The sequence below is a fragment of the Lissotriton helveticus genome, chromosome 5_1 (genome assembly GCF_964261635.1).
Source record: "Lissotriton helveticus chromosome 5_1, aLisHel1.1, whole genome shotgun sequence".
Lineage (NCBI taxonomy): Eukaryota > Metazoa > Chordata > Amphibia > Caudata > Salamandridae > Lissotriton > Lissotriton helveticus.
In genome coordinates, this window is record NC_136065.1 from 897,864,094 (window position 1) to 897,877,965 (window position 13,872).

Here is a 13,872-nt window from a genome sequence, read left to right on the forward strand (position 1 = left end):
TCACCTTCCACAACTACAAAAACAATATCGCTGGAGACACCATACACATCAGAGGAGGAAGAGATGGATGGTGCATCTTTCCAAAAGAAAAGTCTATGTTAGCATTCATTTGTGTCAAATGTCCAGTTTCTGTTTAGGCATGTGCTCAAACAACATGCCTGGGAACATCAGATATCACTGTCCCCTGATCTTGACTTTCCCATGTTCACCTTGGACATGTGTAGACTGCCAATGAGGCTCATCGTTCCTAATGACACTAAGATCATCCTCCTGAATGATAATTTCCTAATCATTAACATGTTCCATGACATGTTCCCCACAAGGCTCTGTCTGGAAATCTACTGGCTTGAAACAGCTTTTGGGATTGTTATGGTGTGACATGTCCCTGTGTGACCCAATTCGATTTGCACATGTAACTAAATGCACCTTTAATTGCCAGCTTTGTGTTGTCTGTCACCATGACTCTGGACAAATGTGACCAATGAATAATCTGTGCAGCCACTTCATCACATACTGTAAAAGGTTATAACATTGTGTCTGCAGACACTGGGACTATGGTAGGTGGTGAGAGTTAAATTAGCCTGGGAGGCATCTATGGTGTGATTTGCATTGAGTGCAAAGTCAAGGGGACCATGATAATGATCAGCTTGTAACATGGTCAATGTGAAGGGTGCAAGTGGCATATACATCCATGTCAACCACTGAAACATACCTCAATGGGGTGTCAAGTACATGTAGCAAGTGCAAGAGGAAATTAGGCAGCGATCGGTATATCAGTCAACATGCTAATTATCTGTGCAGAAGTCATAGTGCACAACATGCCTCCAAAATATATTGCATTAGACACACAAATAAAGCTGGTATTGGACAACATATGTAGCAGTTTTCAATTATGCTACAAGAAAACCAGCATATTCTGGTCTGCATTGAATGGATGTGAGATCATGTAACTCAATGGGCAGTATGAAAGTACCCTGTTCCTAGATCAGGAAACTACTCACACATGACGTGCAACACTACTGGATAGGACACGTCATAATATCCAGACTCAGCTGAGCACAATATATCACTGAAACACAAAATGAATACCTTCCCCACAATGTCCAAACGTTGTTTAATTGAAAAATGTAGAAAAACTAAACCTATGCTTATCTAACCTATTTTAAAGAGGTATTCTAATCTATTCTACACTAGCTTATCCTATCTAACCTTAACACTACCCTACCTTAGCTTACCTTAAACTAAAAACTTAAAACGACATGTACATCAACCCTCAACCCCCATTAAGGCACATCTGAAAACAGGACTAATATGACTGTTAGACCTGGCTTTTACAGCGGGTTTATCCTCAGATTTTTTGGCTTTATGGCCTTCTGGTTTTGACCTGTTTTTGTCGGTTTTATGACTCTGGACACTTTACCACTGCTGATCAGTGCTAAAGTGCATATGCTTACCCTGCAAATTGTTGTTATGGAGTGGTGTTCCATATTTGGCTATTTGATTTACTAGCCAGTCCCTAGTACAGTGCACTGTGGGCACCCAGGGCCTGTAATTAAAATGTTGCTAGTAGGCTTGCAGCACTGATTGTGCCACCCACATAGGCAGCCTGTAAATCTAACTCTGCCTGCCATTGAAGAGTCTGTGTGCAGTCTGGTACTGCCATGTCAACCTGGCAAATGCCCCCACTTGCCAGGCCCTAACCTTCCCTTTTCTTACATGTCAGTCACCCCTAAGGAGGGCCCAAGGTACCCCTGTTGGCAGGGTGCAGTGTATGTGAAAGGTAGGACATGCCCTGGTATGTGTGGCATGTCCTGATAGTGCATTACTGCCAATTTCGTTTTTCACTATTGCAAGGCTACCTGTTCCCATAGAATAAAATAGGGAGTTTGTTGATACCATCATATAAACATTACTACCACTGGGAAAAAGGTAGGAAAATACCGTGTAGTATGCCTGAACTCAGAATGTTAAAATGCATCTTTTAGTGAAAGTGATTTTTACATTCTGTGTTTGGAAATACCACTTTTAGAAAGTAGGTATTTTCGTGCTTAGCCATCCAGTGTGCCTCTGCTAGTTTTGTGTATTGCATGTCTGGCTTTTGGATGAGGGCTGGGGAGGAGCGGTGGCTCCAGAGAGCCTGATGAGTCAGGACTGGGCTGAATAGACCTGTGTTGTATTTAGAGTAGGGGAGGAGATTTCCGTACCCCTGAATGGGCCTGGTCTGTCAAAGGCTATGCTGTATCCACCTCCTGCCAGGAAGCTGCACCATAGAGGACAGAACCAGTTTGGGCTGAGCACAGGGCTTCCCTGCAACAAGAGAACAAAGGATTTTGTAGTATAAATATTGGTTCCCAGACCCAAGAACTTTAGATCATTCCTGGGAATCAAGAGGAACCTTTGCCAAGGAGAAGAGCCAGTGAAGCTGAGGAGTAATACTGCCCCTGAGCTGTTTGCTGTCTGAGGTTGGCCTGCAGAGGTTAATTGCTGCCAAGGAAAGGGAAAAATGACTTTGCTGTTTGCTGTGTCCTCTGCTTGAAGAAGATCTCCAAGGGCTTGAAACTGAGCTTACCTCCTGTTCTGAAGTCTCAGGGACACAAAGACTCACCACCAGCTCCCATGAACTGCCTTGCTGGGAGTTCTGACCTGAAAATAGGTACCTTCTGTTGTTTTGGACCTCTAGAGACTGTTTTCCACTGGGAGCTGGAAAATCAACGCAACACCGAGAAGCGTGATGCATCTTTACCTGCTTCTGATGCATCGCCGAAGAAACCATCGCAGCGCCTGGCGCGCCGAATCTGATGCACACCCTGCTGTACAGCTACAAGAATCCACGCAGCATCCCGAATCATCACATCAAGGCGCCAAGTCTGTCGCATCGTTGGGGGACGCTGTAAGAAACCAACGCATCACCTCCCCACGCAGTAAGAAAACAATGACCTCACCTCCTCTCTGGTAAGGAATAGACACATCACCTCCCGTGCGCAGCAGTAAGGAACCAATGCATCACCTCCCCCAGAGCAAGGAACCTGTGCACCACCTTCCCTGAGTGTAAGGAACCGACGCATCACATTCCTTGTGGCCTGTTTTGTTTGTTTGTGTGACGCATCCAAGGTATTTTGTGTGCAAAGTGTTGCATCTACAATTTGCTTTGAACTGAACTATTTCTACCATCTGAAAGTCATACTTGTATTACTGTATTGTGGATTTTTGTCATTTGGTTTTGTTTTGGTTTAGATAAAGATTACTTATTTATCTAAACTGGTGTGGTGCCCATTTGTAGTGTTTTCGCTGTATTACTATATGTGTTCAGAAATGCTTTACACACTGCCTCTGAGATAAGCCTGCCTGCTCATGCCAAGCTACCAAGGGGGTGAGCAGGGGTTATTTTAGGAGTGTATCCCCCTTACCCTGACTAGAAGCAAGGGTCCCTATTTGGAAGAAGGTACCTACCTCTGCCAACTAGAGACCCCCATTTCTAAAAATAACTATGCCTAAACAAACACTACCTAAACATGTAAGCTAAACAAATGTATTTTAAAATAATACTTTGTATGGATGTATTTTGTTGTTTTTTACATTTTTTATACATGAAATACACATCAACCCCCCACCCCCGCAAACAACCCAAACAGATATAAAATAAAAAGAAATAAAACCCACCCTTATGAATCCCTTATATACACTAACTTAACTCTGTCCGAAACCAATCCTAAACTCGCCTAGCCTACACACTAAATTAAAAACAAGGGTGCCTCTTCACCAGCCTGAAATTGATTTATGGGACATGGTGTCCCCTATCATTTGCCCCCCCCCCCCACTGCTTGTTTAATGTCCCGAAGCAGGGAAAGGGTCTGGTCCATTTTGTTTTCCAGGACTGCCAATCTTAATTTAATGTCTGAATGCACCCTCCTCATGTCCTGTTCAAAACAGTTTTGGGCTACTGTCGGCTGTTGTGTGGGTGGCACTGTGACTGATGGTCCACTCCGAAAGGTGCTTGGTGTTGGTGCATTGGATGGTCCATCTTTGGCGTTGCTGTGGCTGGTCACCCTTGCTTGGCTGATCGTTGGATATCCCCTGGGGAACACTGGCCACTGCCCCTTTACCTTTTCTGCCAAGAACAGATGTCCCATGTCCCTATATAACCTAATAACCCTTCTCAAGTGATAGTAACACACATAACTTGTCTCCTGTTGTCTGTTGAAAAAGTTAACAACAAATCTCAGTCATAGGCTGATTTGGTACACATGACAAGATAAGGATTTGTTACAGTAACAATCACAGCTATGCCAGTTACCCCAACAGCCAACATACATCTATCAGCTTTGATTGACAACACACATACCTACAACTAGCTTATAAAATGTATATGGGTCTATTAGCACAGGTACGATTGTATAGCGTGTGTTATACCCACGCCATAGGCAGAAGTTATGATGAGCATCTCCATATAGGCCACATATAGGTACATAATTGTGTCAGTACTCTGTACCCATTGATTAGTGAACACGTTTATCTTGTGTGTAAAGTGCTATACCATGGCCATCAGTCAATGGCTGGCATGCCACAGGCTTATTACACTATCATATTTGCCATGTCTTGACAACACATTTCTTACGTCACAATATGATGGGACAAAGATCCTTTTGAGTATACACTTCTTCCTATACAGATAAACTGGTAAGCATGAAATGTAATACTGGATACAGAAAATGTACACCATGTAAACAGCTCAATGTGTAACTTTATGGTACTCTACGGTGGACTATACCAACCCTCTATACATGTAGACAAGTTTTCTACATGTGCATATCACATACATACTGTAGCAATCTCACCCTTTTCTGGTAGACTTGTTCTACAATTATCTCATATATTAGCATTGTCAGACAGTTTTGAAAATTCACACCTCACACACAACCTTCTCTCTAAAGATAGTTAACTTCTAATCTGAAATACTAGTCAGAAGGTGATACCCATGCAACACTTGGCCACATCAATCCCTCATCTGTCCCACATCTTCGAGAAGTCAATTGGTGAGCAGGTTGCACAATGATTCAAGCAATTCCATACACATCTGACATGACACTTACCCCTTTCGACACACTTATTACACAGGTAAAGACACTCACCGGTAAAGTTGGGGTTGCAAAAATTGCCCATCTAAGCTTTGTTATAAGGGTGGGGGGTCCATGTGCAAGACATAACTTGTACAGGACATCATAAAACAGTTTTATACATAAATGGAATGCACACATGTAGCTAATTTGAATGATGCTGCGCATCCACAGAATTCATATACATACGCGGGTAATGATTTCTGGAGGCTCTTACAAACACCAAATAAGTTATCATCCAAAACATGTTTGTGATCCTACGTACTGGTTCCCATTTCAACTTGTGCAGTCTACATCTCAGTGCTGCTGTGGGTATGGTATTGTGCAACATGTTTTTCAAACAACCATACAGCTTGTACAAAAGATGATTACTAGGGATTAGCAAAACAGAGCAGGCCATGGCAGATATCAAAGATGCTAGCCAATTAAGAGGTGGTATGCCAAGGTTAAAAAAAAAAATCACGATGTGGCCCCTTCAGAAAACAATCATGTTTATTTATTTACTCGAGTTTTATATAGCACTGGCTAGACCCGGAGGTATCAGAGCGCTTTACATGAGGCGAGTTACATAGGTTACAAGTTACACATTGTTACAGAAGGTACGTCAATTACAAGTTACATCCGTTGGTTCAAGCCATGTAGAGGGTAAGGGGGTAATGTAAAAGGGCGATGGGGAGGGAGTTTAAGCGGAGAATTGGAGGAGGAGGGGGAGGGGGTAGAAAACCCAGCGTGAACACAGTGTCCGACTTTCGGCAGGGTAGGAGACGGTTTCCAGTGGTAAGGGGATCAATCCCAGACCCCCACAATGTGAGACTCCCTTGTCACTGTGGACTCTCTCAGAAAGGTCTCTGAGACTCCAGGGCGAGAATGCTGGATCCATCCCCAACAAGGGGAGTAGGAGTGCTTTGGACAAGGTCATACTAGAGGGGGCCATAATAGGGAGTTGGGCTGGTAGGGTTGCATAGGTTACAAATTACACATTATTACAGAAGGTACCATTAGTAACATTAGTCTATTAAATCAAACACAATAGGGTTTGGTATAGTTGATTTTCTGATTCATGTATTCTAACGTGCTTTCATGCACAAATATGAAGAGAAACGAGTTTTGGTGAAATAAAATATTTGCCTAAGATCACACAGTTTAAGTGGGGAAGCTGCAATTTACCAGGTTTATGTTTTCAGTTTGTATAAATCAGCCACTAAATGGCAATCTATTTGTCTTTCCTTTTAATATTTATTTTTTGTTTTTCCCTCTTTGTGCAGTTTTTTGCAATTTTTATTCAGTGCGAACTCGACCTAGTAGTATTGAAGCGCTTTACGTGAACACCAGTTACAATACACAAGGTCACATTCATCTCTTTTATGCACTGGTGATATACCCAGAATCACAGGATGTTGAGCCAAAGCCTAGACTCAAACCTCGGTGGTTCAGTTCCAAAGTGAGAAGCTCTCACTGTAATGCCACATCCTGGGGAGATTGAGGGTGGCAGTACATGAATGCTCGGCTTGTTATGGGCTCGAAGCCGAAGTTCCAAGAGCACCTCAAGCTGACCCAGATCCAGTCTTCAGACACAAGCACAGACCAGGCTTTTAGTGGCTCCCCCATCTCTAGCTGGGAGAGTTCGGAAAGAGGTGTACAAGCCAATGATGCATCAGGTACAGTGACACCGGAGTCAACGCCTGTGAACGGCTTCTGCACCTCAATTATGATTTGTGTTGGGGTTCTGAGAGAGTTTATGTATTTTAGCTTCTGTAAGATCCACGCAGCATTATACTATTCAGATAGTAGCTGTGAACGCCTCATTGGATGAGTAGCCACCAGGGTGAGAGAATCATAAATGTCGCCCAAGAGTTAATGTGAAATTACAATGCCTAATAGAGTAGGGGCCTGATTCACAAAGGTAAATGTACACTTTTATGTAAGTTTAATATTTTTTTGAATTCACGAAATATTTTGACTACAGAGATGCTGTAGTCAAGGTGGAGAGCTCTGGACATCAAAAGATAGGACAGGCCTAACTTTTTAAGTGTGGAGTATTTACCACGAGTGCGGAGTCTCAACAGCCTTAAAATTACTATTTGTAAAATTAAACTTGTAGTTTATGAATACCAAAATAGTAAACTTACACAAACGTTTAAGTTTATATTTTGAATCAGGCACTAAATGTGCCTATCTGTTTTCTGCCAGATGCTGAGGTGTAGTAAATAAATGTGTTATCTCAAGTAAGAGATTGTGTTGGGCTGAATTTGTTCTCACCGGTATGGCAGGGTTACAAATGTGACCATTTCATATTCTGATATCGTGTTACAGTACATTGCATATTCTCAGGCTATAGTCAAACACAACCGGAATATTGCAATTTTATGGTTGTGGTGTTTTCCACAAAATTATGGATTTGCCTCAGTTGCCACATAATCTATCAACTGTTGCATAATCTACAACTTTTAAAAAATGTTCCTAGCTCAAAGAGATCAAAAGGTACCAAAAATGTTGCAATACATGTTGTAGTGCAGTTGAAGACCCTTTGCAAAGGTTGACTTTTTACCTTTCAGTTGCTTAATACTATAATTGCGTGTTTAACTTTTAGTAATGAGGTGCAACCTAAGCCCAAACAGTGTTAACAGGTGTAAAACAAATATCAAAATAATGAAGTATTACCATCACAAAATGTCGCAGCATTACACCACATAATTTGCCTTTTCTTGCTGGATAATTTTGTCAACTCTGCTGCATAATTTGGTCCTCCCATACCACATAAATTCAGTGGCCCTCCAGTGTACCAGACAATTGGAAGATTGCGGCAGTAAAACCCCTTCAAAAGAAGAAGATCGCGGACCATACTTTAGTTTCTAACCTCAGACCAATTTCACTGTTACCATGGCTGAGTAAACTAGTGAAAAAATTGGCCAACAGACAATCTAATGATTTCCTGTTGAAGGGAAATATCCTTCACCCAAAACAATCTGGTTTCAGACCCGGCCATTCAACAGAATCAGTGCTGCTTCACACCACAGACACATTAAAGCTTGCCTTAGATCAGGGCAAGGACGCAGTACTGGTTCTGTTGGATTTATCTGCCGCGTTTGACATGGTTTCCCACGTCATTCTACTCGACAGACTTGCGACCAGTGGCGTTACCAATAAGGCGCTAGCCTGGTTTTCCGCTTTTTTAGAAAACAGACGCAACATAGTCATCCTCGGCCAACACAAGTCCGTAGAAAAACAGCTCCTATCGGTGGTCCCTCAGGGCTCTTCCCTAAGCCCAATGCTCTTTAATCTTTGCATGACCCCACTGCTTGTCCTGATAGACTCATTCAATGTCGAGGCTATTACTTATGTAGACGATACTCAGATCACCCATACCCTTGATAAAAACTCCACCATATCGGAAGAAAAATTTGATCATGGCCTAACTGCAGTCATAACTGAATGAATCTCAATCATCTAAAATGTAACAGCCAAAAAAACAAAATTATGCTGTTCGGGAAAACAAATCTCTTCACGCCCAGTCAATGGTGGCCTGAAAACATGGTTCCATCGCCGAAAACTGCAGACACAGTACATAACCTAGGGATCAAGTTTGATCATTCTCTATCGTTTCACAGCCAAACATTAGCAGTAGCAGGCATGTGCTTCCATACTATAAAAATCTTGAGGAAGTTTCTGGACCTATTGCCCTTAACTGCTAGAAAAACTGTCGCGGTGGCACTAGTTCTTTCACGTCTGGACTACTGTTACACCCTATATGCAGGAGCAAATACATAGATGATAAAAAAGTTACAGGTGGTCCAGAACGTAGTGGCCAGGTTGGTGCTCAGGCTACCTAGAGGATCCCCTTCCAAATAAGCACTTCAACGACTACATTGGTTACCAATTCACAAAAGAATTTTGTTTAAAGTTTTAACGATTACTTATAAAGCAATAAAAGCATCAGGGCTGATATATCGCAGGTCCAGAATTTGTCCCTATACTACACAGTGTCTTCTGCGATCATCTTCAGGAAACTATTTGGGAGTCCCCAGCTACCGACTGCAAACAAAAGGAGGCAAAACCGTAGCTGTTCTAGGAACAAGAGCCTGGAACAGTTTGCTTCTCCAGTTGAGATTGGCTCAATCAGAACGTCTCTTCAGGAATCTCCTGAAAACATGGATGTTCTCTGTTCCCGAAGGTATTTTGCTTCCCCTCATTTGACACCAGATATGAGTTCATGGCTTCACTCTTATTCCCTTGTCTCACTACTGTTTCTGTCCCGATTTACTGTTCGCTAGTGCCAAGATACTCCTTGGAGTGAATGTAGCGCTCTATAAATAAATTAATTCATTCATTCATGCTCTGTGCATACCACATCTACTCGCGCTGATCATAATTCATTTCAATAGATGGCTACCCCGTATTATGCAATGTGAGATTATATGCACACAGTGGCATTAATGAGAATTATCCAGACCTACCTCAGAACTAAATAAGCCTAGCCAAGAACCTTTGGTATATCCTTGACTGCAAACTCATCATCACTGCTGAGGTCATCGCCATCAGTGCCGTCTGCTTCCACATACTGAAGATGGTAAAGCAGGTTTTTAAATGGATCCCAGTAAACATGTGGAAAATTATCACCCAAACTGTTGCCGCCAGCAACCTAGATTTCAAGACACTCTCTACACTTGGATAAATATCAGGCCCGGGCATAGTTCGTGGAGTTTTGCTACACGGAATTCCGCAAAGTTACCAAAAACTCAGCGAAGTTCTGCGAGTGGCGGAGTGCAGTGTGAACTGCAGTTTGTTCTGGTATTCCTGCCACTCGGGTAGAAAATCTACCCGAGTGGCAGCTCGCGATCGCGAACTTACAGTTTGCGATCGCAAGTGGGGAAAAAACTCCTCTGCACACCGCGAAACGGAGTTTTCTGTACTCCGCAAGCTCTGTGGAGTACAGGTTGCAGAAAACTCCTAAAACTCCGCGAAGTTCACCGCCCATGCCTAATAAATATGCATCTCATTGGGAGGCTGCAAAACATCCAGAACTCGCCACTCAGAATCCCTCCAACCTCCCACAACACACACATCTCACCTCAAGGAGCTACAATGGCTACCCAAACAAGCACATTTTCAAACTCCTCTTTCAAACTCTTGAGGCACTCTGGCCCAGCACACCTCAACAATACCATCTGCTCTCACAAACCTTCCAGACACCTTAGTTCAGAAAGACTCCTACATGCTCACAATCCAAGTAAATGGAAAACCAGAGCCAGAACATGACACTTCTCCTACATCGCTCCTAAATGATGTGCCATTAACATCCGAGCCTCCTCTCTTTAATTCCACTGGCAGCTGAAGACCTGGCTTATCGAGTAACAACAATAGGCTCTAGGTTTGGCTAATCTCACACCTGCTCGGCACCAGGATACCCTCCTAGGTGAGAGTGGGCTTATCAAGCCAACATAAAAAATTAACAATTGATGGACGGAATGGTGAACAATGTAAGCATTTCATCTCCAGTACAGAGATCTGGGCCTAAATCTGCAGGTTATTTTGCTTAACATGCTATTCCAGTTTGAACCCTGCCATATGCAAATCAGTCTTGACATTGCTCCCCATGGGAACAGTCCAGGCCAAGTCCTCCGTGGACCAGAAACAAGCATCCTAGGACCGTTTTCGGGATATCACCTTACAATCAACAAAAACTATGGATTTAGGGCCAGATCTCTCTACTGGTGGTGAGTGTTTGACATTGTTCAGCGTTCGGTCCATCAATTGTTCTTTTTGCATTTGTCACTCCAAGTGGGGCGGGTATTCCCAGACATACGTTCAGTGCTTGTCATGCAACTAGATTCAGGCTATCCAGGCTGATGAGGGGTGATTCCTTGAAACTGGTCTTAGGACGATTGTTTTCGGTCCAGGGAGGACCTGGCTGGGCATTTTGGGATGGACTGTTCCTATGGAGAGCAGAGCCAAGACTGATTTGTACATGCCGGGGCCCTTTCCAGACTGTACTCTGCTACAGGAAATAGGCATTTCTTTTCACTGCTAAAAGTATACAGAGTAAAGATTCCCCCTGTTTTATCCTATGCTACGGAATATATCCCAATAAAACAGTGGTCTTATATGGACCAAAAAGAAGGGACCATTTTGAAGAAAGTCTTGAAGGTCTCAGAATCTACACCGGCGCAAGCTTTAAGACTTGAATTCTCAATTACAAGTTCTTATGCTACAGCTGTTGCTAATGTTATCAGGTGGGCTCATAATCTCCTTCATGCAAAAGAAGGATCACTACGATCCCAGCTAAAGACCGAGACTTTTGAACTAGATGCTTCAAAGCAAATATTCTCTAGGAATATGACCGTGGTATTCCAAATTGCTAAGATTAGTACGGATATTTTGCTTACCTGGTCAGCCTCGCAACTGAAACTTTTTTTAAAATGTTTTACTCCTAAATTGAGTTTTGAACTTGACTTTGCACACTGTAGCAAATTATCTATGTATAAACTTTACGTTGAGACATTGGAGTATAAGCATGCACAGACATACATAGGGTTTTCCCTCACACATGGTGCAAGGAGGGCAATTACAATGCTGCGATTAGGTATTTTACCAGTGTTAACTTTCACATCAAGATGGACATCAGGTGGATCCCCACTATGTACTCTTTGTCAAGGGGGAGATCAGAACATCGAGCACCTTTTATTTGTATGCCCAAACTCAAATGTAGTAACAGCACGGTCAAGACATCTTGTTCCTATATACCCTAAATGTAGAATTTCATCAGTAAAAGAATTGTTATCTGTGTGCAAACAACCACCTAATGAATTTGTATGTTACAATTTCTATAAATTTTTAAAATCTTTTTTAACATTATATTAATTTGTAATGAATTCCTTTTCCTGTAACCTGTCGTTTTTATATATATAATATTTGTGGTCCTCAGTTGAGTACCGAAACAAATAAAAAAAATGTTGACTTGACTTGACTTTTGACTTGACTTTGACTGTATGTGACTGGATCCAAACTGAGATGGCGTGGTGAGCAAAATACAATGGATTTAGGCCCAGGTCTCTCTACTGGGGGTGAGTGATTGACATTGTTCATCATTCCATCCATCAATTGTTCTTCTTACATTACAAACCAACATAGCATGACATGACGTGACTTGACCAGAGAGAAGTAAATACAGTTTATGGAACATTCAGTTCAAACTGGTACAAAACTCAACCATGGCTGGAGAATTTTGTTAGTCTGGATGATTGCTTTTGTTTCCCATGTTGTCTGCCTGTTTGTCTCTGTGCCTGCTTCTCTATTCTAGGACAGGCTCAGGGGAATAGTGATTCCCTCATTTGTGTGGGGTCACCCCCAAGCAAAGGAAGGAAAGTCCTCCGAATATAGCGCTGGCTATAAATGTGTGCCAACGCTATCATTCTTACTGAAGGGGCTGCACAAGCATCTTGGGCCCCTTCTGTAACTGAGGCACTCTATGTAATACGGCCCCAGAGTTACCTGCTTGACTTCAATTACTGGTTTTACAATAGTAAGGCGTGAAAACTGCTCTTCTTTCTCAACAATACTGCTTTCTTTTTACCAAATATACAGCTGTTTTTTAAAACTTTTGTACCAATGAAAGAACACTGGAAAAGACAACATGAAAATTAACAGTTCAAAGTTCACAGTATGCAAAGATATAGGTGTTGAGGAAATTGCAAGGTGTAAGTAGGCAGTTTTCCTAGTGTGAAATGTCAAGGCTTAGGTGTGGTAACCAGGACTTCCTACTTGCACTACTATTACAATCTGCTTGGAATCCTGGGACTGGTGCTGAAGCCTGGCCTGCTGGAAATTATAAAGGTTGGGGTTATTGACTATAGGCATCAGATAACTTTCTATATGCACTGAATATCTGTTTGGAAGAAGATATGATGCAATCTTAGGCTTGTAGGCTAACTCCAAAAATGACAACATTTAGGACCACATTGGCCCACCTGAACATATCCTTCGCCCATTCAGATGAAAATTCCTGGAACCGGGCCTGGTAAGTTGTAGAGCACAGTGTGATGTCTTATTTGGTAAAGCTGTGCTCCTACAGTGTAAAATTTCAAGGATGTGCCAAATTGGTTGCTAGGCAAGACGGCAGGTGAGATGGCCGACCATGAAGTAGCTCCCTCCGGATGCACCGAAGACCAGGGATCATATCCGCGGTAAAACCCCGCCGAGGCCCTATCATCAAGCCCCCCTTCTGGAATCGAACTGGGGGTCTCCAAAAGCTATGTGGAACTAACTTTTTGGGTGCAGTGTATGACTTTTGAGTACTTACTTGGAGACGAGGAAGTCTGTGTGCTGTTCCCAACACAATACCCACCCGCAGGACTTCGACCGGAGGCACTCGACACCCACCCTCGGTGATTGACCGGCATGAGAATCCACCCTTCCAGCAGATCGGGACCTCAGCTGCATCAGGGTCCAGCCCCATGAGCCCTTTACACAGCATGAGACGCTCAGGGGGACAATAGGTGTGCAGCTCCAATCTGAAGTGACTACGTTCAGCCGATGCAGAGGTGAGCCACTGCATCTGATGAGCGTGTGCTTCGTCGCACTGCTGCAGTTAACCACGGGGTAGCTGTGTAATCTGCTCAGTAAGCGCCCCCCTGCTGCCTACATCCTTGTGGTGGCCAGCTCCGCCATCACTTTAGGCGGGTTGCTGCCCCCAATATCCGCATTCTGTTGCAATTAGTTACTATGATTTCGTAAACAAGGGAACCCAAAGTTATGTAAGGAC